Here is a 24,012-nt window from a genome sequence, read left to right as displayed (position 1 = left end):
AAAGAACAGCCGGCCGCGGTGGTCTAGCGGTTCTGGCGCTGCAGTCCGGAACCGCGGGACTGCTACGGTCGCAGGTTCGAATCCTGCCTCGGGCATGGGTGTGTGTGATGTCCTTAGGTTAGTTAGGTTTAAGTAGTTCTAAGTTCTAGGGGACTTATGACCTAAGATGTTGAGTCCCATAGTGCTCAGAGCCATTTGAACCATTTGATAAAGAACAGACAGTGAATTTACCTTAATAATGTTCAAAAGTCATCATATATATGTATAAGTTCATGATATCCAATAATACAAATTTACTCTTTCTAATGGACACACGTCCAGATCATCCTCTCTCAAAACTCCGCTATCTCTCTCCCCACATCCACCACTGCTGGCGGCTCACATCCAACTGCGCAACCCTACTCGCTGTTAACAGCCAGCTGCCCAAGACTACAATAGCAAATTCCAACAATGCAAACCAGCCACAGACTGCACACAGCACAGTCAGTGATTTTCATATAGAGCGCTACATGGCGTTACCAACATAAAAACCTAAACATCCTACTTACAACTTCATTAGGCCAACCGCACGTTCTCCCACCTGTGTCAGCAGACTCGCAAACGGGTTCGAGAACTTCAGAGAAGTCCGCTACGTGGCTAGAGTTTGTTTCCGGAGCGCTTTTTACAAGCGGCAGATGCTAATCTTCAAAATAAATCAGATGCTAATCTTCAAAAGAAATCAGAGGAACATGGAAAAACGCCCCCAACTCCTGCACCGCTCGAGGCCGTGCCTTAGGGAGTCGTTGTGGGAGGAAAATGATTTCCGCCCTCCATGGGTTCGGGTCGATCTCACTTCCCAGTATCTCACGCCACCTAGACCGCCGGCACGTTCACTGGGCATCGCCTTCCTCGGTCCAAGCGATTCCTATCGCTGTTTCGAGGTTCTTGCACTTTCGCACGCATCCCAGACATTCATAGTCAATTAAAAACTGTCACCGTATTAATAAGGAGAAACATGCAAATTACGCGGGTTGCCCTGCTGCCAGTCACCGTGTTTTCATCAGTAATATTTTCATACCAAATTTCGTTGTTGTCAGCCTCAGAATGATACATGTATTCTAACTGTTAGTGAAACCGGCACGCAGAATGCTTGCCGCGTTTCGCAGGTGCATGGCACGTTTGTGCATGTCAGTTCCATACTCATGGCAACAGTCAGCTTTGGAGCTCAAAGACGTGTAACCCCGATCGTGACAGGAGATTTCAGGACTGCACCGGCTGAAGGCCTGGTTGTAATTCTTGGACTACGCTTAGTAGGTATAACTGGTTGCGGTAAGAGGACAAACTGTACCTATGAAATTATAGGTTCTAGAATCACTGACAAAGTCTAACACTTCGCAAGATAAATAAACAGCACTGAGTGTGTGGAGCACTCGGAAAATGAAAAAGACTTCTACATCTACATCCACATGATTACTCTACAGTTCACAGTTAAGCGCCTGGCAAAGGGTCCATGGGACCACCTGCAAGCTCTCTTTCTACCGTTTCACTCTCTAACAGCGCGCGGTAATAAAATATTTTCGCTTTCGAAGGAGAAACTTGGGACTGAAGTTTCATGAGAAGACCCTATCGCAACGAAACTGCCTTGTTCTAATGATTGGCGCCCCGATTTGATTATCATGTACGTAGCATTCTCTCTCCTAATTCGCGATATTACAAAACGAGCTACCATTCTTTGAACTTTTTCGATGTCCTCCGTCAATCCTATCTGACGCGAACCCCACACCGCGCAGTCTCTTTAATAGTCCTGTTGCACTTCCTAAGTATTCTATCAATAAATCACAGTATTCGCTTTCTTTTCTCCGGAACATTAACTATATAATGTTAAAGTTTAAGTTATTCCTAACTGTAGTCCCTAAGTATTTGACCAATTCACAGCCTTTGGATGTGTGATTTATCGTGTAAGCGCAATTTACAAGGTAACAATTAGCACTCATGTGGACGACTTCACATTTGTCAATATTTAGAGTCAATTGCCACTTTTCACAACATACAGGTATCTTGTCTAAAACATTTTGCAAATTCGTTTTGACCATCTGACGACTTCACAAGATAGTAAATGACAGGATGATCTGCAAACAATCTAAAATGGCTGTAAGAAAATGATACATTCTCTCAAAAATAAAAGCTAATCTGGTTTTGATGGTATTTCGAATTGAGTACTAAGAGTTTGTTCCCATGTGATAAGCTCAGTCTTATCTGAAATATGTAATGCTTCACTAACTCAAGGCATTTTTTTCAGAGAGACTGAAACATGCAGTAGTTAAACCCATTTTTAAGGAAGGTGACCAGAGAGATGTCGATAGTTACCGACTTGTTTCACTGCTGACACCATTCTCCAAAATTTCTGTGAAGATGATGTATCCTAGAATAGTATCTCACCTTAGCAACAACAGTATCCTTAGCAAATCACAGTTTGTGTTGCAGAAGGGTTGCTCTACTGAGAATTCCATTTACACGTTCACTCACCAGATTTTACAAGCATTAAGTAATAAAATAGCCCCGGTTGGTATTTTCTGTGACCTCTCTAAGGCATTTGACAGAGTGAATAACAGTGTTCTTCTAGGTAAATTAATATTTTATGGGATTGATAGTGTTGCCAATAATGTCATATTTAACGAAAAGAATGTAGAAAGTTTTACTTAGTAGCTGAAGCAGAATAGTCCAGGGACATAATTCTGACTGGGGAGAGATCAAGTATGGGGTTCCCCAATGTTCGGTCTTAGCTCAAAAATGTGTGTGTGACTTTCCACATCGGGAGCAATTTTGTCACTGGTTTCTTCACCAGGCAGCCACGAGGATTTGTGTCATCCATCCTATTCAAAGATGAGACCACCATTACGAGGAGCGGTAGCTTCAACTTTCATAGCACTCATCTGTGGAATAGTATGCAGAACCCTCATGGTATGTTCAAAATGTGTGTGAATCCCTAAGGGACCAAACTGCTTAGGTCATCGGTCCCTAGACTTACATCTTACTTAAACTAACTCAAAATGACGTTTGCTAAGAACAACACACACATCCACGCCCGAAGGAGGACTCGAATCTCCGGCGAGAGGGGCTGTGCAGTCCGTGACATGACGCCTCGAAACGCGCCGCCACTCCGCGCGGCGGTCTTAGCTCCACTACCGTTCCCCATATATGTAAATGATCTTCCGTCTAGTATACAATAAGCAGAATCAGCTCCTTTTGCAGACGACACTTGTATCGTAATAAATCTAAGCATGCGCACAGAAACAGAAGAAATGGTAAGCGAAGTTCTTATACGTTTCATTGACTGTCTTTCTGCGAGCGGTCTCGCTCTCAGTTTTAGAAATACCCAACATATTGTATTCTGCACATCTAGAGGTGCTACACCAATGATAAGGGTAACACATGGTGAGAAAATAATAATTAGGGTGGAAACTTCAAAATGCTTAGGGGTCCATATTGATGGGAAATTAAATTGGAACAAACACATTTTAGAACTTTTAAAACAACTTAGTTCAGCCACATCTGCGCTAAGAATAATTGCAAATCTTGGGGAGAGACGAATCAGTAAGCTAACATATCTTGCATATTTTCATTGAGTGATGTCATATGGAATAATGTTCTGCTGTAACTCATCTTTAAGAAAGAAAGTCTCTAGTACGCAAAAGCCTGCTGTGAAAATAACATGTGGTACTCACCCACGATAATCTTATAGACATCTGTTTAAGCAGTTGGACATTCTGACTACTGCTTCACAGTATATTTATCCCCTCATTAAGTTTGTTGTAAATTGTCCACAGTTCAAGAGGAACAATAAGGTACATAATTACAATACCAGAAGGAAAAATGGCATTCATTCCTCCACATTAAGGTTGTCTTTAGTACAAAAAGAGGTGCACAAAGCTGCAACAAAAATTTTTGATCATTTATGCACTGATATAAAATGTCTGATAGACAGCAGAGTAAAATTAAGTTTGTTGTAAATTGTCCACAGTTCAAGAGGAACAATAAGGTACATAATTACAATACCAGAAGGAAAAATGGCATTCATTCCTCCACATTAAGGTTGTCTTTAGTACAAAAAGAGGTGCACAAAGCTGCGACAAAAATTTTTGATCATTTATGCACTGATATAAAATGTCTGATAGACAGCAGAGTAAAATTTGAAAACAAACTGAGACAGTTTCTCCTTGACAACTCCATTTATTCTGTAGTAGAATTTCTATTATTTTAATGTGTAAAAGGTGATGGGTAGGCATTACTAAATTACTAACTCGCATCTGTTCATCTCTTTTTCTTTTAGTAAAAAAATAGAAATATTCTGAATGTAACCGCATATACAAATTAATTTTTGATGTGAATGTGTAATGACTCGTTCCAGATCAATACGATCTGTCGTGCAGAATGATCCATGGATCATGTTACTTGGAACATGTAACTAACTAATTAACTATCATATGACAACTGAAGTTTAACAAAAGAGGTAATCATATTTAAACTGATGATGGCAATTTTGTACACCTGAATTGGCGGCGCTTTGGCGTGCACGCTTAGTAAGAACGAATGTTGTCGGGTCTCAAGCATTGGTTGTCTCCTGATCACGCCAGGTTCACGGGGCCGACCTGTTTCATTCCTTCATCTGTTGGTGGTTCAGCAACTACATCATCTGCCCACGAAACGGAGTAGTCAGATCCTGTGGCAGGAAGAGCCTCTGTCGTCAGGGTGCCCACAAGAAACGTCGCCATCAGGGTCTTCAGAATGTTGGTGTGTTCCGGAACCACTTGGTACATTGCCTTGCACGTAATGGGGGTGGGTACCGTCAGCTGAATGTCAGACCTCTTCCTGGGATTCATCTGGTGGACGTGGGACAGATTGATGCTGGAAACACGACTCTGCTGCTGATATAATCTCCCTCTTCTTATTTTTGTGGCCTCTTTTCACGGGGATGTGGTTCTGAGTCAGACGACGGGAGATAGTTGTGACGTTCAGGAATGGAGGTGGTTGTAGGCACAACCGTGGTATCGAGGTCCATATCGTTTGTCAACACCTTCCTCCGGCACCGGGCTCTCCGACGGGGAGGGGGGGGGGGGGCGGATCACTGTTGTAGTTGGGCCACCTCGTCTCGTGAAAGATATTGTGGAGGTTGCTGTGCAGGCCTTTGGAGGGCTTCAGGTCTCAGTGCCGTTGCGTACTTGTGTGGAAGGGATATCGTATCCAGAAGGGGGGAAGCATTGTCGGCCAGAAACTGCGTAGTTCTGCATTGGGAAACATTCGTTATGTGCATGTCCTTCTTTACTGCATCCGTAACAGGACTTCGGCTGCCTGTCGTGTTTGACTATGCTGCGGCAATCACCAATGAAGAGGTAAGATGAGACATGTCTTTAGCTCAATGCGGACTTACCGCACGCTGTTCAAAGCTGGGTAGGTAGTGAAGTGTGCCCATTTCTCCGCTTAAGGGCGCAGTGCCGCAGTCACCTTTTCTGCCGGAATTTGGAATGGAAGTTCGGTGTGGACTGTGCGTAATCTGAAGCCAGCTTATTCAACAACCACTTGGCTGACGTTGCCATCCGGACGCCAGAAGATGAGGCCGTCTTTCGACCTTGCTAAGATCTTGTCGCACATTGTGTCTGACGCAAACCTCGCTGCTAACGTTGGACAGGTGTATCCCAACTATGTCTTCACAGGAGATCTTCACTTCGTCATGCAGGAATTTTTCTACATCATGTGCTTTCAGTCGCGCAGATTCTTCCGAGAAGATGAAAGTCAATACGATTTTACACTAGGAGTTGGCCCTTCTATCGTTGATCGTAACATGCTCGAATACCGCTGTGAATGTAAAAGGACGTGAGCCACACGCGTAAGTGAGGACGTAAACAACTCCGTCCGAACTACTTCACTACCAACGGTGAGCTGCCAGTGCAGCTATACGTGGACGCTTCCCAGACCGACCCATTTTCCATATTGCACACTGTCTACATACTTTTACCGTAGCTTACTAAACTTATAACCTTCCCAGCGGAACTTCTGCAGGGTACTCGAAATAACTTCAGCACTTCCGGACTCGTTAAATTTTACCACCTTTTCCCATACAAGTTCTGACATAAGTACTATTGTAAATGTCCAAGCTGAATGAAGATTTGAAGCCAGCAGTATTTTAATGTGACAAAATCTCGGAAAAAACTATGAATGAACTATTAATGTTAATGGATATTTATAAGTATAATAACCTTTCTTCAGTTCAGCTTTTTTTTCTGATATTAGACTGCTTTGTCGTGTATACATACGTTTCTTTTTTTTAACTTGAGACAACTAAATATCTGGAAAAAGACGCATCATACGAAAAAAGGTTTTTGGTGAAAAGATAATATTAGTAACGGGGATATCTGTCTGTGCTACAAATAGCCACCTCGAAAGCACCCGGCTTGCGTGGGCGGATTCACCTTTGTATTTTCGAATGGGAGTACCTCTCCCTTCCAATTTTATTGCATACTCCGATTCTACGCCAAAGCAAATATACGATTTACTCAAACGAATCTTCCCCTTTTGTGGTACATGGTGCTGTAATCGACAAATATCAAGTATGCCTCTTTTAGCAGTTATGAACCGACGCATTTGAGTCTACATTTCATTTACGATGTAAATATAAACCTTTGTGTTCTAACAGTTGATAACTGTGTACAAAATTTACTTTAGTGCTGTAAATTTGGTTGTACAGTACAATACGACTACCGTTTAGCGTGCTTCCGGAACAGTGACGTGGAGGTAACAGTTTTCCGTTCACATCGTGGTGCTTGATATCAGTGAGATATCTTGCCTCTCACCATTCGGGTGCTTGATTTCGGTGAGTATCCATGGCAGGTGCACCTGTCACTGCCACTTCGTGAACATTTTACGATATTAAAATGGCAACGATTCTGGTTTCTGTCCCGCCGATAGTCGTGTAGCGGGCAGCGCGATAATTACGGTGGCTGTCTGGAAACTCTCACCGGAATCAGTCACCCTAGTGGCGGGCTTCGAGGCCGGCCACCGAAATCAAGCAGTCCGATGGTTTGGGGACTCACCACTGTGAATCTCATATGGAACGGAAAACTACGTTACATACAAGTAGATTATTTACCAGAAATTTCCATGTCTAGCCGTGTTATTTGTACTGTACACTCGCGTTTTCAACACCCAGTTAACGTTTGAATATCAGCAGTATCAACCGTTACGGCACAAAGATTTACATATCGTAAATGAAATGTAGAATCAGATGTGTGGTTCTTCACTGCAAAAACATAAATACTTGACATTTGTCTGTTACAGCGCCATCTACCACACATGGGAAACAATGGTTGCAGTAGACCGTACGTATTTTTTTGGCGTAGAATACGAATATACAATAAAAATGAGGGGTGTTCCCATTTGAAAATCAAAGTTGACACCGCCCATCCAGGAGGGTTGGTTACGAGGTTCCCAGTTACAGCAGAGATCGATATTTACTAATGTTAATAATTTCATCTACAACATTTTTTTTCGTACGATGCGTCATTTTAGAGATACTTCGTTGTTACGAGTTAAAAAAAGCACTCCATATATTCTAAAACATGGCCAGTCGACGGGGATCAGATTATATATTAAAAAAACAGTCTTTGATTATTTTTATGGCAAGATATCAATCATCGTAGTCATTGCTGATCTACTGACGAATTAATACTGCGAATAATATTCTCATGTTTTCGTTTTGAAGTAAGGATGGCTTCTCAACAACTATGGCACTGTTACCCTTGATGGACGACAAAGAGAAATCCAGAAAAGTACTACTTTTAACAAATTTTCTCTTTTGTCTATAGTCGTTATACAGGGCAAGTCGCGTCACCCGTAATAACTTGAAAGCTTCAAGGCATCAAAACGAAATGTCTGGAAAATGCTAATACGCAGAGATTCACGGGATTTTGTTAGATGGTTAATACTCTTAATTCCTGTTTCAACTGAAATGTTGCTCTCGTAAGTAAGTTTTATTTTTAAAGGGAACGGTATGAATTTCTAAGTGGCATTCTGGATCTACAGATTAAACGATTATAATCAAATAAAGCTTGTTAATGAGAGCACCGGAACGTTTCCCATCTGCCAAATGTGTTGAAATTGTGAAGTAAAGCGAAATACACCACTGAATATTCTGTAGCGGCACAGTCTTGCAAATCCCCACTTGTCGGTGTTTCGTAGATTCCGGTCGACTCTCCTCTCAATTTCAGCGAAATTCTCAGATTATTTTCCGAAAAGTCGCAAAGGCAGCATTAATAAACCTGGTACAATTGTGCTCGTATTTCCGAGGCTTTGCGAAAGCCGTTAAAAAAAGTATATCCCTTCATTTTAAAACTCCGTGCTTGCTTCTACATATCAGTTGAAATAAGAGTTTGAATAATTGACCGTGTAATAAGTGATAAATGCTAACGGATAAAGAAAGGATCGTAGTTTTCAGGTGCTATCTCACTATTTCTCGTTACTTAACAGGCACGTGATGTTTTGTTCGTTCATTATTATTTAGTTTAATGGGCAAACGGAAATAAAAATATGACCGTGGATGCGACTTGCTACGTTCAATAATTATACGCTCAAGTGAGCGAAACTTAGTAAGTAATGCTATTGTAAGCGAGAGTGCCACGGAAATAAACCGGAATCCACGTGTCCGGTTCAATTCCTCAGGTTGCGCACAGGATAAAAGTATAACAGTTATTAGCTCATTACAAAACTCGGTTAACGCACTGTGTGCTGCGCGTAACAGTGTTTGGCTGACATATTAAGTTAAAATGGCCGGATACAAATGCCAGTCGGCGGAAGCGCATTTGTTCCCTGCCGAATTAGTATCGCTAATGGGTGCTCCCCCGTATTTGCATACGAATCGTAGCCAGGAGCAATTTCATCTGCAAATGATCCGGGTGACCGTAAGCGGGCCCGACTCTTCCGGTGAAATAAGGCAGTGCTAAACCCTACAAGCGCTGCTGTTTCTCCCACACCAGCGACCAAGTGTGGATTCCCAGGAAATGCAGCACCTACCGCGGCTAAAACGGGCGAAATAAATGACACGTGCGTTGCTTTCCGTTTATTCTAATTAGATTCTCTAGTGACGTACGCACAAGAGGCAACACTATTGTTCCATTTACTACCACGACATAAAGGAATTATTTTCTACGCTAGTACCAGAAGATTTAAAGCGAAATAAATACTTCCGCGAAATTCATTTTTAGAGACTGATTCAGAACTAATCAGGCTGATTAGAGGGAATACTAAATAAAAATTCTTTTCTATCGATGTGCCATTATTGAAGAAATAAATGATTTCCAGCATTTTCCATTTTGGACTCAAGTTCAGTGATGTAAATCTGTTCAATCGAGAAATTTGCAGTATGAACTCTAATTTTATGATGGGTACACTAAAATACACACAACCAAAGTTTCATAAACAATTACAGATATTAAAATGTTTTCCAAAAAATAATTGCCCACAAAAATAGCTGTGTCATTAACACCAGAAAATTTGTACCCTTCAAGAGTTTTAAAATTTTTATTGCAACGACGTATTTTTAAAGGCTTACGATAAACTTAAAAAAAAGAAATAAATATATTGTTAGCCATTTGACAGCCACAACGGCTATTTCTGTTACATGATTACATATTGCTGCTGCATGTTTTTAATGTCATCTACCCGCTTTCCATTAAGTCCCCCTCTCGGTACATGTTGCTGCTGCATGTTTTCTAATGTCATGTACCTACTTTCAATTATGTCCCCCTTTTGGTATTTTTTCATAATTATCATCATCGTCATCGCCATTATCAGCCGTTTATCATACAACGCTGAATAAAGGCCCCCTCAAGATTGGTACATTCTTCAGATAACACGCATCCACGCTGTTACTGCAAGCTTTGCTGTCATCCACCAGGTCAATTTCATCATCTTTATTTACCTCTTGGAGTCCAGAAAAGAAGTGTCACGGTCCATCTAACATCCTTTCATCTGGCTACATGTCCTGCCATTTCCATTACAAAAATAAATAACAATCCAACCCGTTTCGTGATATATTTGTTTGCTTTTCTGTCTGTCTTCGCAATTCACAACACGATTCACTCCGCTGGTCATTCAACAATCTGTAGTTGTTGAAAGGCTTTCACATTAAAGGTCCACTTCTCACTGCTATAAATCAAAACTGATACTACACAGATTTTAAAACCGCGCGGGATTAGCCGAGCAGTCAGGGGCGCTGCAGTCATGGACTGTGCGGCTGGTCCCTGCGGAGGTTCGAGTCCTCCCTCGGGCATTGGTATGCGTGTTTGTCCCTAGGATAATTTAGGTTAAGTAGGGTGTAAGCTTAGGGACTGATGACTTTAGCAGTTAAGTCCCATAGGATTTCACACACACTTGAACATTTGAACAGATTTTAAAATTGCCAATTCAGACATATCGGAAGCTGAGTATCGGAAACAGATATTCAAACAAAGATATTCTAAACTAGTTTCAATGTTCTGTCTATTTCTTTCACTTCCCGTCTAGTATTAGCTTTCAACTATCCAAAAAGCAAAACGCTCAACAACTGACTTTATTTTAAAATATAAATTTTTCACTACATTCATTAAACCTTAATCTTACTGTAAGCGGGTTTCAGGGTTACTTTCAAAATGCTTTCATTAGCGGCAGAGGTTTAACTGAACTACAATCAAACAATTAAAAGTCATAATGAAAACGAATAATGCCTGTGTCTCTTCCCTTCGCAAGTGTTCCCCGTTACGGTTCTGTAAACTTCTTCTAAGTCTGCTGATAACAGTTTCACCTTTCCTGATTCCTATTTCAATTTTAACAATCCGTGGTAGCGCTGGCGTGGATTTATACATTTTTCATTGTGTTAACTTAGGTTAAATCAATGCTTTGTAACGACTTTCTAGCAATCGGGTCAAAACCCTTTTCTAAATCTACTATTTCCAGGGAATGAGAAATTACCACTTCTAAAGTTAGCTTTCTGACAAGGATTTTAGTGACTTTCTTGTACACGACGGAGAGGAGCCTGATAGCTGTAGATGTAGTCATTTTTGTTGATAGTGGTGCCTTAGCTTTCACCAAAAGTTGAATTGCTACATACTCCTCATATGGAATTATTCTCAGAAATGCACTGATTTCATTGTTAGCTATTTTTGTTTTTGATCCATGTTTTGAACTACGTAAATATTTAAAGAAATCTTTGAATGATAATACAAGTTTCTCTCTATTCTTAGTTAACGTATGATCTGCCATCTGTGACTGGACATTCACAATGCCCAATCACATTACATGTGACCGTGCGCCAAAAGCCTGAATAACGACCTTCTGTAGCGCAGACCGTTGCAGTTCGAGCATCATATGAGTCAATGATGTTCTGGAGGCTACCGATAGGGACGTGGAGCCATTGCCGTGGCCAGCTGCAGTAGGTTCCCATGCCGCGAACAGCCCGATCGAGGAGTTTGCACAGATTCTCGATTAGTTTAAAGTCCGGGGAGTTTGGTGCAAATGGGAGTATGGCAAACTCATCCTGTTGCTCTTCGAACCACGCACGTACACTGAGAGCTGTGTGACACGTTGCGTTGTCCTGTTGGTAAATGACATCGTGCATAGGAAAAACATATTGAATGTAAGGGCTGAAAATGCCCCCAAGTGTAGAACCATAGTTGTGCTGAACCATTGAGCATTGCAAATTACCAGATCACCCAGGGACCGTTCTCTGTCTTGCACCATTCCATCGATTGTTGCTGGGTGTTTGCGTCCAGTCGTTTCACACCAACTGCCATCCCCCCGATGGAGCATAAAACTGATTCATATCTAAAGGACGCTTGTCGCCACTCAATAGGCATCCACTGGCGTGCTAATTCCAGCCTTCGTCAGTGGTGAACAAGTAATCAGAATACAGGGTGGCGCACGAAATATGTTACCATTTTGTTTTTGAATATAAACTTTATAGTCAATACAATCTGAAAGGAACATAACTACAATGAAGAGCCGTCCATGGAGATTTGTTCTAACTCAGCACATGCTCAATATGTCCACTATTTCGTTTCCTAACTTCTTTCAAACGAACACTGAAGTTAGTGATTACCCTACGGCACATGTCTTCCGTAATTTCACTGCAAGCTTGAAGAATAAGTCTTCTGAGCTCCATTAAATCTCATAGACGTTTCGGGAAAATTTTTTCCTTCAGGTATCCCCAAAGAAAAAAGTCACATGGATTGAGGTCTGGACTCCTGGGGGGGGCAATTTTGTCCGTCATTGAAGCGACCTGGAAACCTGAGTGAAATGATCCACATGTCGAAATGCTCGTGTAAAAACTCCAACACGGTGTTTGCAGTATGTGGCCTTGCTCCATCTTGCATGAACCACTGCGTGTTGAATGGCAAGGCAGTAGCAAGAAGCTGTGGAATGAAGCTATTGCGAAGCATGCTCAAATAACACTCGATGTTCACAGTTTCTTCAAAGAAAAACGGTCCAATAAGCCCGTGACTGGAAATTGCTGCCCATGCTGTAATCCTCGGAGCATAATGCTGTCGTTCATGAAGCGCTTGTGGGTTCTCAGTGGCCCAAAAGCGTACACTTTGTTTGTTAATCACACCGTCTAGATGAAAATGCGCCTCCTCTGAAAACCAAATGTTGTTGAGAGTTTCTTCCCTATCCTCCGCCCACTGAGTAAACAGTAATCTCTGCTGCTTGTGTTCTTCAGTGAGCTTCTGTGCACAGGTCATCTTGTATGGGTACATATGGAGGTCACTTTTAAGAATGCGTTGAACGAAGCGTCTGGATATTCCCAGTTGCACTGCTGCCTTTCTACACGATATCCCGGGACTTCTCTGTACAGCAACTCGTACCGCTTCAATATTCTCCAGCGAACAAACAGGCTTAGGTCGAGGTCGCTTCGCTTCCAATACTGTTTCGTCCTGTACAAATTTATCGTACAATCTGTGGATGGTCTTCTTGCAAGGGACCCATCGTGTGTTAAACTGTTGTCGAAAACGGCTCTGAGTCACAAAAAGGCTTATCGTTTCATGAAAAAGTAACACAATTGCCGATCGTTGCTGTGTCGTCAACCTTCCTTTGTCAGCCGTTGCTGCTTACTAGTCTCCTAGCGGCAGTATCGTGAACTACACGTCATTTCGTAACTCATTTGCTTTTCCAAGCTCTGCTGGTACTGCTGTAGAGATCCCAGCGGGATATCTAATGTGCGTCGTAAATTGTGAAAGAAACAATTGGTAACACATTTCGTGCGCCACCCTGTAGTTGCATGAACTAGGCGCCTGCTGCGGAAGCCCATTCGCAGCAACGTTGGCTGAATGGTGTTGAGGAGACACTGTTGGTAGCCCCTTGGTTCATTTCGGCAGTCTGGTGTTCAACAATTGCAACTGTATTCAGAACGCAGAACAGGGAATCAGCGATCATAAAGCGGTTACGGCATCGATGATTTCAGCCGTAAATAGGAATATTAAAAAGGTTAGAAGGATTTTTCTGTTTAGAAAAAGTGACAAAAAGCAGATTTCAGAGTACCTGTTGGCTCAACACAAAAGTTTTGTCTCAAGTACAGATAGTGTTGAGGATCAGTGGACAAAGTTCAAAACCGTCGTACATAATGCGTTAGATGAGTATGTGCCAAGCAAGATCGTAAGAGATGGAAAAGAGCCACCGTGGTACAACAACCGAGTTAGAAAACTGCTGCGGAAGCAAAGGGAACTTCACAGCAAACATAAACATAGCCAAAGCCTTGCAGACAAACAAAAATTACGCGAAGCGAAATGTAGTGTGAGGAGGGCTATGCGAGAGGCGTTCAATGAATTCGAAAGTAAAGTTCTATGTACTGACTTGGCAGAAAATCCTAAGAAATTTTGGTCTTATGTCAAAGCGGTAGGTGGATCAAAACAAAATGTCCAGACACTCTGTGACCAAAATGGTACTGAAACAGAGGATGACAGACTAAAGGCCGAAATACTAAATGTCTTTTTCCAAAGTTGTTTCACAGAGGAGGACTTCACTGTAGTTCCTTCTCTAGATTGTCGCACAGATGACAAAATGGTAGATATCGAAATAGACGACAGAGGGATAGAGAAACAGTTAAAATCGCTCAAAAGAGGAAAGGCCTCTGGACCTGATGGGATATCAGTTCAATTTTACACAGAGTACGCGAATGAACTTGCCCCACTTCTTGCAGCGGTGTACCGTAGGTCTCTAGAAGAGCGTAGCGTTCCAAAGGATTGGAAAAGGGCACAGGTCATCCCCGTTTTCAAGAAGGGAAGTCGAACAGATGTGCAGAACTATAGACCTATATCTCTAACGTCGATCAGTTGTAGAATTTTGGAACACGTATTGTGTTCGAGTATAATGACTTTTCTGGAGACTAGAAATCTACTCTGTAGGAATCAGCATGGGTTTCGAAAAAGACGGTCATGTGAAACCCAGCTCGCGCTATTCGTCCACGAGACTCAGAGGGCCATAGACACAGGTAGATGCCGTGTTTCTTGACTTCCGCAAGGCGTTCGATACAGTTCCCCACAGTCGTTTAATGAACAAAGTAAGAGCATATGGACTATCAGACCAATTGTGTGATTGGATTGAGGAGTTCCTAGATAACAGGACGCAGCATGTCATTCTCAATGGAGAGAAGTCCTCCGAAGTAAGAGTGATTTCAGGTGTGCCGCAGGGGAGTGTCATAGGACCGTTGCTATTCACAATATACACTCCTGGAAATTGAAATAAGAACACCGTGAATTCATTGTCCCAGGAAGGGGAAACTTTATTGACACATTCCTGGGGTCAGATACATCACATGATCACACTGACAGAACTGACAGAACCACAGGCACATAGACACAGGCAACAGAGCATGCACAATGTCGGCACTAGTACAGTGTATATCCACCTTTCGCAGCAATGCAGGCTGCTATTCTCCCATGGAGACGATCGTAGAGATGCTGGATGTAGTCCTGTGGAACGGCTTGCCATGCCATTTCCACCTGGCGCCTCAGTTGGACCAGCGTTCGTGCTGGACGTGCAGACCGCGTGAGACGACGCTTCATCCAGTCCCAAACATGCTCAATGGGGGACAGATCCGGAGATCTTGCTGGCCAGGGTAGTTGACTTACACCTTCTAGAGCACGTTGGGTGGCACGGGATACATGCGGACGTGCACTGTCCTGTTGGAACAGCAAGTTCCCTTGCCGGTCTAGGAATGGTAGAACGATGGGTTCGATGACGGTTTGGATGTACCGTGCACTATTCAGTGTCCCCTCGACGATCACCAGTGGTGTACGGCCAGTGTAGGAGATCGCTCCCCAAACCATGATGCCGGGTGTTGGCCCTGTGTGCCTCGGTCGTATGCAGTCCTGATTGTGGCGCTCACCTGCATGGCGCCAAACACGCATACGACCATCATTGGCACCAAGGCAGAAGCGACTCTCATCGCTGAAGACGACACGTCTCCATTCGTCCCTCCATTGACGCCTGTCGCGACACCACTGGAGGCGGGCTGCACGATGTTGGGGCGTGAGCGGAAGACGGCCTAACGGTGTGCGGGACCGTAGCCCAGCTTCATGGAGACGGTTGCGAATGGTCCTCGCCGATACCCCAGGAGCAACAGTGTCCCTAATTTGCTGGGAAGTGGCGGTGCGGTCCCCTACGGCACTGCGTAGGATCCTACGGTCTTGGCGTGCATCCGCGCGTCGCTGCGGTCCGGTCCCAGGTCGACGGGCACGTGCACCTTCCGCCGACCACTGGCGACAACATCGATGTACTGTGGAGACCTCACGCCCCACGTGTTGAGCAATTCGGCGGTACGTCCACCCGGCCTCCTGCATGCCCACTATACGCCCTCGCTCAAAGTTCGTCACCTGCACATACGGTTCACGTCCACGCTGTCGCGGCATGCTACCAGTGTTAAAGACTGCGACGGAGCTCCGTATGCCACGGCAAACTGGCTGACACTGACGGCGGCGGTGCACAAATGCTGCGCAGCTAGCGCCATTCGACGGCCAACACCGCGGTTCCTGGTGTGTCCGCTGTGCCGTGCGTGTGTTCATTGCTTGTACAGCCCTCTCGCAGTGTCCAGAGCAAGTATGGTGGGTCTGACACACCGGTGTCAATGTGTTCTTTTTTCCATTTCCAGGAGTGTACATAAATGACCTGGTGGATGACATCGGAAGTTCACTGAGGCTTTTGGCAGATGATGCTGTGGTGTATCGAGAGGTTGTAACAATGGAAAATTGTACTGAAATGCAGGAGGATCTGCATCGAATTGACGCATGGTGCAGGGAATGGCAATTGAATCTCAATGTAGACAAGTGTAATGTGCTGCGAATACACAGAAAGATAGATCCTTTATCATTTAGCTACAAAATAGCAGGTCAGCAACTGGAAGCAGTTAATACCATAAATTATCTGGGAGTACGCATTAGGAGTGATTTAAAATTGAATGATCATATAATGTTGATCGTCGGTAAAGCAGATGCCAGACTGAGATTCATTGGAAGAATCCTAAGGAAATGCAACCCGAAAACAAAGGAAGTAGGTTACAGTACGCTTGTTCGACCACTGCTTGAATACTGCTGTGCAGTGTGGGATCCGTACCAGATAGGGTTGATAGAAGATATGGAGAGGATCCAGCGGAGGGCGGCGCGCTTCGTTACGGGATCGTTTAGTAATCGCGAAAGCGTTACGGAGATGATAGATAAACTCCAGTGGAGGACTCTGCAGGAGAGACGCTCAGTAGCTCGGTACGGGCTTTTGTCAAAGTTTCGAGAACATACCTTCACCGAAGAGTCAAGCAGTATATTGCTCCCTCCTATGTATATCTCTCGAAGAGACCATGAGGATAAAATCAGAGAGATTAGAGCCCACACAGAGGCATACCGACAATCCTTCTTTCCACGAACAATACGAGACTGGAATAGAAGGGAGAACCGATAGAGTTACTCAAGGTACCCTCCGCCACACACCGTCAGGTGGCTTGCGGAGTATGGATGTAGATGTAGATGTAGATACACATCTCAGTAGCCGTCTTTCACGCCTGTTATCTAAGGCCTGTGGCGCACCACAGGTGCGTCTATGCTAGTTTTAGAATGCACCATTTTGCCATGAACAGTATATTTTAACCAGGGTGGCACGCGAACAGTTTACAAACCCAGCCGTTTCGGAAATGCGTCCACCCTTGACCCGAAAGCCAACGATCATGCCCTTTTGGACGTCAGACAAAGCACTCCACTTCAGAATTACGGAAACGACACGTTTTATGTACCTTCGCCTGCTGGCTCTGCCACCTTCCGTCTGTGAGTGGTTTTTGCACGTTGTCATCGTACACAGGGATGGTCACATTACTGTGACCGGACTGTGTATATACCACAGCCTGATGTCACACCGTGATGCTCTGACATCTTTGTCCACATAGTGTACTTACGTAATGTTTGTACTGCACAGAGATATATGCTTAATATAAGGGAAAGGATGGGTGCAATACACAGTTCCAACTCTATTTCCAGTAAAGTTGAGGGCCCAGTTTGCTACTGATGTTTCCAGCCTTATACTTGGAACACTTTTCTTTTATTGCTACGAATAGTTTCACTATAAACATCAAGAAACTTTATGTTCCTGCGTCCCTTATTATACGAGCTATACGAGCTTTTGTATATCTTTCAAAAGTATATCTTTCCATTAATAAAAGTAACAGTTTCTTCAGCATCTAGGAAGAAAATATATAAAATGTATAAAAAAATTCTAACACTAGGGTTTCTGCCGAGAGACCCTTTCAGTAAAGTGCATGTTGTTTTGCTGTCGGCTATCTTGAGTTTGTTGCTGTGACCCCACTGTGTTATTGTTTTGAGTGTTTCGTTTGCTCTTTCTTCTAGCTAGGACCTATTGTTAGCAGACACTACGACCAAAAGGTCGTCTGCGTATGCGACAACTCCATCTGTCGTTATTGTCCCTCCAGTCGCTGCAGGAGGGATGTTCCAGAAGATGGGGCCACAGATCGACGCTTGGGGGCAGCCCTTCGTAACTCTGATTACTTTTCAACCATCCATTTGCCATTCGACCACTCTGTTCTTACAGTAGTCTAGTAGACTGTTGTACTGTATTTAGGGTACCTCCAGTTGTCTCAGTCTCTTGAACGTAGCGCGCCACCATAGATTATCAAAGGCACCCGCAATGCCGAACATAATTGCCATTGTATACTTAGCCCTGCTGTTGTTTGCAGCTTGTAACGCTTGGGTAAAGGCTTCACCAATCGACTTTCCCTCTCTGAAGACAAATTGGGGTTTGCTGAGGCCATGGAGAGCATTGTGCACCTATAAACGCCTGCACAGGAGCTTTCCCTGGACCTTGGCAAATGTATTTATGACATATATGTCCATATGGCTTGGGATCTAATGGATCCCTGTCAGCTGCCTTCTCTATTATGATTCCATTGCAGACCTTCCAAACTGTAGGCAATCGACCCAGACGTAGAGCGTCGTTTAGCAGAGTTGTAAGGAATGGGGTGATCTGTGGTGTTATCTGTTTTAATACACTACTGGCCATTAAAATTGCTACACCAAGAAGAAATGCAGATGATAAACAAGTATTCATTGGACAAATATATTATACTAGAACTGACATGTGATTACATTTTCACGCAATTTGGGTGCATAGATCCTGAGGAATCTGTACCCAGAACAACCACCTCTGTCCGTAATAATGGCCTTGATACGCCTGGGCATTGAGTCAAACAGAGCTTGGATGGCGTGTACAGGTACAGCTGCCCATGCAGCTTCAACATGATACCACCAGTCTTCAAGAGTAATGACTGGCGTATTGTGACGAGCCAGTTGCTCGGCCATCATTGACCAGACGTTTTTCAATTGGTGAGAGATCTGGAGAATGTGCTAGCCAGGGCAGCATTCGAACATTTTCTGTATCCAGAAAGGCCCGTACAGGACCTGCAACACGCGGTCGTCCATTATCCTGCTGAAATGTAGGGTTTCGCAGGGATCGAATAAAGGGTAGAGCCACGGGTCGTAACACATCTGAAATGTAACGTCCACTGTTCAAAGTGCCACCAGTGCGAACAACTGACCGTGACGCGTAACCAATAGCACCCCATACCATCACGAAGGCTGATACGCCAGTATGGCGATGACGAATACACGCTTGCAATGTGCGTTTACCGCGATGTCGCCCAACACGGATGCGACCATCATGATGCTGTAAACAGAACCTGGATTCATCCGAAAAAATGACGTTTTGCCATTCGTGCACCCAGGTTCGTCGCCGAGTACACCATCGCAGGCGCTCCTGTCTGTGATGCAGCGTCAAGGGTAACTGCAGCCACTGTCACCGAGCTGATAGTCCATGCTGCTGCAAATGTCGTCGAACTGTTCGTGCAGATGGTCGTTGTCTTGCAAACGTCCCCATATGTTGACTCAGGGATCGAGACGTGTCTGCACGATCCGTGACAGCCATGCGGATAAGATGCCTGTCATCTCGACTGCTAGTGATACGAGTACGTTGGGATCCAGCACGGCGTTCTGTATTACCCTCCTGAACCCACCGATTCCGTATTCTGCTAACAGTCATTGGATCTCTACCAACGCGAGCAGCAATGTCCCGATACGATAAACCGCAATCGCGATAGGCTACAATCCGACCTTTATCAAAGTCGGAAACGTGATGGTACGCATTTCTCGTCCTTACACGAGGCATCACAACAACGTTTCACCAGGCAACACCGGTCAACTGCTGTTTGTGTATGAGAAATCGGTTGGAAACTTTCCTCATGTCAGCACGTTGTAAGTGTCGCCACCGGCGCCAACCTTGTGTGAATGCTCTGTAAAGCTAATCATTTGCATATCGCAGCATCTTCTTCCTGTCGGTTAGATTTCGCGTCTGTAGCACGTCATCTTCGTGGTGTAGCAATTTTAATGGCCAGTAGTGTAGTTCTGTCTGAATTCCGCCTGCTCCAGATGCTTTCTTCCTTTTGAGCTGGGCGATCGCTACCGCCACCTCGTCCTGAGCAACTGGACAGGCGACTGTGGCAGTATTGTGCAGCTCCGCCTGCAGTGTTGCTTGATGGTGTGTGTCAGTGTTTACGATGTGATCAGGTAGGAGTTTATGCAGCAGAAATTTTGCTCTTTGTCTTCATCTCTTTGCCATCGCGCTTTCATCCTGTCTTAGCGTTCCCATAACTAGTGGACTCTTTATTTTTTTCGGTAGGTGTTTTGTATGGTTTCCCTCAGACGTTTGTATTTGGGATGTCACTGTCTGTCCCAGTGTTGCTTACGTGTTTTGAACATTTAATTTTTGTATTGGTATTTTACAATCCTGTATGATTCTAGTCTTCTTTGTATGTCTCTGTCTGCAATTGACCGTTGTTATAGTCGTCTCGCTCTTCGGTTTTTTTTGCTCTAGTCTAGTCAGTTCATTCGTCCATGGTATTCGTGGGGGTTTGTGTTCTGTGTTTTTCTTGTGGACGTATTTTGTGCTTTTGTGATGAGATCGGTAAGCATGTGAGCCTTGAAGTCAATGCTTCCGTCGATATTTTGAGGGTTTCCATATTGTAGTGTTCCTCTTCTTCTCTCCCAGTCAGCTTTGGGGAATAATAAATGTCGGGTGTGTACTGTGTTGGTTGTGTTTTGTGTTGTTTGATTTTGGTAGGCTGGAAGCAACCACGTTATGGTCACTGACAGTAATGTGGTCTTGTGCTTTCCAGTCCATTATGCGCTCTCTGGAAGCGGTATTTACGAGTATGATATTTACACTCCTGGAAATTGAAATAAGAACACCGTGAATTCTTTGTCCCAGGAAGGGGAAACTTTATTGACACATTCCTGGGGTCAGATACATCACATGATCACACTGACAGAACCACAGGCACATAGACACAGGCAACAGAGCATGCACAATGTCGGCACTAGTACAGTGTATATCCACCTTTCGCAGCAATGCAGGCTGATATTCTCCCATGGAGACGATCGTAGAGATGCTGGATGTAGTCCTGTGGAACGGCTTGCCATGCCATTTCCACCTGGCGCCTCAGTTGGACCAGCGTTCGTGCTGGACGTGCAGACCGCGTGAGACGACGCTTCATCCAGTCCCAAACATGCTCCGGAGATCTTGCTGGCCAGGGTAGTTGACTTACACCTTCTAGAGCACGCTGGGTGGCACGGGATACATGCGGACGTGCATTGTCCTGTTGGAACTGCAAGTTCCCTTGCCGGTCTAGGAATGGTAGAACGATGGGTTCGATGACGGTTTGGATGTACCGTGCACTATTCAGTGTCCCCTCGACGATCACCAGTGGTGTACGGCCAGTGTAGGAGATCGCTCCCCACACCATGATGCCGGGTATTGGCCCTGTGTGCCTCGGTCGTATGCAGTCCTGATTGTGGCGCTCACCTGCACGGCGCCAAACACGCATACGACCATCATTGGCACCAAGGCAGAAGCGACTCTCATCGGTGAAGACGACACGTCTCCATTCGTCCCTCCATTCACGCCTGTCGCGACACCACTGGAGGCGGGCTGCACGATGTTGGGGCGTGAGCGGAAGACGGCCTAACGGTGTGCGGGACCGTAGCCCAGCTTCATGGAGACGGTTGCGAATGGTCCTCGCCGATACCCCAGGAGCAACAGTGTCCCTAATTTGCTGGGAAGTGGCGGTGCGGTCCCCTACGGCACTGCGTAGGATCCTACGGTCTTGGCGTGCAGCCGTGCGTCGCTGCGGTCCGGTCCCAGGTCGACGGGCACGTGCACCTTCCGCCGACCACTGGCGACAACATCGATGTACTGTGGAGACCTCACGCCCCACGTGTTGAGCAATTCGGCGGTACGTCCACCCGGCCTCCCGCATGCCCACTATACGCCCTCGCTCAAAGTCCGTCAACTGCACATACGGTTCACGTCCACGCTGTCGCGGCATGCTACCAGTGTTAAAGACTGCGATGGAGCTCCGTATGCCACGGCAAACTGGCTGACACTGACGGCGGCGGTGCACAAATGCTGCGCAGCTAGCGCCATTCGACGGCCAACACCGCGGTTCCTGGTGTGTCCGCTGTGCCGTGCGTGTGATCATTGCTTGTACAGCCCTCTCGCAGTGTCCGGAGCAAGTATGGTGGGTCTGACACACCGGTGTCAATGTGTTCTTTTTTCCATTTCCAGGAGTGTACATTACTCTTCGATCCGTCATATCCGCTGTGTGTCGGTATGTTCTCTTCTACGTTAACTATGCGTAGTCGCGTTTCCTGGATAACGTCGTTTATTATTTGTCCTCTGTCGTCTGTTATGTTGGAATTCCATATGGTGGACCTAGTGTTTATGTCCGAGCATATGAGTACCTTCTTTCCTTTTGTGTATTCGGCTTCTAGCTTTATTTTGCGTAGGGCGCTATGACATGACTGTATTGGGCATACAATGAAGCAGTTATCCGTATATCTCCTTGATATGAAAGTATTCATTACATGGTTTGGTTCTTTTGACAATATTTGTGCGTTTATTTAATTAATATGGGTCGGCCGGTGTGGGCGTGCGGTTCTAGACGCTTCAGTCTGGAACCGCGTGACCGTTACGGTCGCAGGTTCGAATCCTGCCTCGGGCATGGATGTGTGTGATGTCCTTAGGTTAGTTAGGTTTAAGTAGTTCTAAGTTCTAAGGGACTGATGACCACAGATGTTAAGTCCCATAGTGCTCTGAGCCATTTGAACCGTTTAATATGGAAATCTATGCCTTACTGTGCTGACTATGAAAGTTATGGTTATCACAATTGTCAGAAAGCACGTCAGTTTGCCATGGTTGGTGTATGGCTTTTGTAGATACAGTAAACCTGTGTTTAGATCTTTAACTATTTTGGAGAGTTCAGCACTAATTTGCTCGGCCGTCACTGCATTCAGTTCAAGAATATTCATTAGTAATGCTATGGGTGTTTACCGTGTACGTAGGATTTGCTACCAGTTTGGGCATTGTTGAAGTATGTCCGTCCATGTCCCCTGACATGTTCGGCATAAATCTTATCCATGTCAAATAGTTCTTTATGCTTTCCGTCTTAAAGGTGATGCTGCCTGTTTGCTCCATAATTGGAAACAAGCAGAGTCACTTGCTGGATGCTGCTGCCTAATCAACATCCTTTGAGCTGTCTGCAAAATTTCATATCTTTCTAATCTATTTAGCTGAATGTTAAATTCTAAATCACTATAATTAAATGCATTGTTGGCTGCGATGGGCGCTGCTTTTGTGGTACTGGTTGCCATCGGGCTGGTGCCGGATGGGGCATCTCTGGGACAGAGTGGGATGTTTTTGCAATGGCGCCGTAGGTGGTGGGTGCGTTGGACTTCGTGTTGGTACCCTGGGACGTAGATGAAGCGTCGGGTGATGTACTGAGGTCGGCGTTTTGTGGAGTGTGCCGTGCATCTAGTCGTTGCACTACTTTTGCTACGTCACACGCATTAATCACCACTTTTGTCACACGCAAAGATCCAGGAATACTTTGTGTCGTCTGTATAAGAATCTTCTTGTGTGGTTTGGCTGGTGTTATGATACCAGCTGTTACAATGGGAGTAGGTTTCCTCTCATTCGGTTTGTTGTTATAAGATTGAGAATTGAATGTTGGTGGGTGTTTATTGCTTTGCTCTATGGTGGCCTTTGTGGATTGTGCAGTGACACATTGTCCTACCGGAAGAGTACAGATTATTGTTGTGGTGGCTCCATCTGTTGGTGTGTTTTGATTATGTATGTTACAGGTATCAGCTGAACACCTGTAAACTTCTTCATTTCTGTTTACATCGTCACTACCTTCGTTTTCATAATGTATTACCTTTTGTGTAGCCGCAGTCTCTGGTTATGGTTTTGGGATCGGTAGTGTTTCATGCGTGGATGTTTTAATGTCCATGTCTCCTTTGTCTGCCGTCTCATTGTCGCCAGTTTTGTTGATGTAGCATTCTGTAATATGTGGTTTGGTCACAGTGCTTGTTGTTACTGTGCCCGGGTTCAATAGTCCGCCTGATACAAAGG

The sequence above is a fragment of the Schistocerca cancellata genome, chromosome 4, assembly GCF_023864275.1.
Source record: "Schistocerca cancellata isolate TAMUIC-IGC-003103 chromosome 4, iqSchCanc2.1, whole genome shotgun sequence".
Lineage (NCBI taxonomy): Eukaryota > Metazoa > Arthropoda > Insecta > Orthoptera > Acrididae > Schistocerca > Schistocerca cancellata.
The sequence above is the reverse complement of the archived record's forward strand: the minus strand, read 5'-3'. Positions refer to the sequence as shown.